This window comes from Augochlora pura, unplaced genomic scaffold (assembly GCF_028453695.1).
Source record: "Augochlora pura isolate Apur16 unplaced genomic scaffold, APUR_v2.2.1 APUR_unplaced_3988, whole genome shotgun sequence".
Taxonomy (NCBI): domain Eukaryota; kingdom Metazoa; phylum Arthropoda; class Insecta; order Hymenoptera; family Halictidae; genus Augochlora; species Augochlora pura.
In genome coordinates this window covers 1-1583 of record NW_027584301.1, presented here as the reverse complement: position 1 = coordinate 1583, position 1583 = coordinate 1, and the positions used below count along the sequence as shown (strand labels likewise).

General features: G+C 48.0%; 1 non-coding gene across 1 annotated transcript; it reads right to left on the bottom strand.

The window, feature by feature from the left end:
- Nucleotides 1–325: 325 nt before the first annotated feature.
- LOC144477807 (U2 spliceosomal RNA) lies at nt 326–514 on the bottom strand. The gene has a single exon (XR_013495271.1). It is a non-coding gene; the product is annotated as a U2 spliceosomal RNA (small nuclear RNA).
- Between the last annotated feature and the right edge of the window lie 1069 nt (nt 515–1583).

The following is a 1583-nucleotide window of genomic DNA, read 5'->3' as shown; positions in this document are numbered from 1 at the left end:
AGAGAATCGCGCAGGTCGAAGTCGGGGTCGAGCGGGAGGTTTAAGGATTTAGCGGAGAATCCGGAAATTTCGTCCGCGCAAGCACGAACAATCTTCCCGGGGGAATAGAAATTAGGAGAAAGGGTCACAGCTACTCACCAACCCAGCGAACGACGCACGGCGATCCCAACAGAGTCCGGGGGGTACTTCGAGGACGGCTTCTTCTTGAGAACCACTGAATTTAATATTATATTGAACGGGGTAGTCAGAAACCAAACTTTCGGAACCGGGCGGGTCGGCCTAAAAAGTGGATTGGCCCTAGATGTTAATTAGTTATAGAAGATAAACTAATTGGGCCAATCCCAGCGGCACTGCAAAGCCTGGGACGACCCGCGACAGAGGAGGGGGGGGGGGGCAAGCCCCGACCTCTCCGTCCGGTTCCAAAAATCAGGTTAATATTCTGACTACCCGATGGGCAGTGTATGAGATATTAAGCTGATAAGAACAGATACGTAGTTATTTATTTTCAAGACATGTTCCCCCGGGCTTACAGTGAAGGCCCGGGGGTGCTACAATTCCACCGCAAATTGCGGGCGCTAATAAATATATAAATTAGATAACATTATAAGTAAAACATGAACAAAATAGTAAATAAATAATTTGGCTAATATTATATCAATTAGGTAAAATAATATATGTACATAGTAAAAAGACTATCTATATCTAAAGACTAAATCTATAGTAAAAGAGAAATAAAGAGTATTATCACATTTCCGCGGTAATCATTAAATAGTCAATTAAATAATATAGATAAATGGACAAGTAAGAGACGGCAATAATTGTTAGTAGATCGGCTAGACCGTGACTCTAACGGATTGTCGGTACCGAGGGATAGGAGAGCGTGAAAAGGTCTTGAACAAAATCTACTCCAGTTGGTGAAAAAAGCAACCCATCGATTTATTTGGACGCTTCTACAGGGCGGTCTCCTGTGTGCTGTCTCTTCACTCGCTTCGTCGGGCGCGGTCGGCTGGCACCGTGCGCGTCTCGCGACTTGGGTTGCGTCCGGGTTCTGAAAAATAAGAAATATTGGCCGGAGCCACCAACAAAATTAGTAAGGCTGTCAATCAGCTATTTGTTTTCCCAACTCAGCTGTGCAACAGCAAAACGCGTGCTCCAGCGAGAAGGGGGCCACTCAGTCGTGAATCCGTCCTGAGTGAGCCAATTTCGGTCGCACCGATGCTTCCTTGGAAAGCCAAGGAATGCATCCAGTGACGAACGCGTGGGATCGTACGTGAGTTTCCGATACCACGGTCTTACCCTCTATAGCCCAGGACGGCCGATGTCCCGTCGGTCATGTCCGACTATCAACAAACGGCCGCTCTACGCAGATTCGGAATCGTCCAGCGAATCTGCGGGCAGTCCTGGCTAGAGAGATACATTTCTGCTCGGCACTCGTCTACTGGAGGTCGTAAATCTCCAGCAGATCTGTTCCACGAGCGACACGACGTTAAGAATCTCCAATCGAAACTCTCACTCCTATTTTCGAGATGCACGGGTCTCGAGGAGCAACGGGGAGTGGGGGGCCACAGGGATCTGCAGCATCC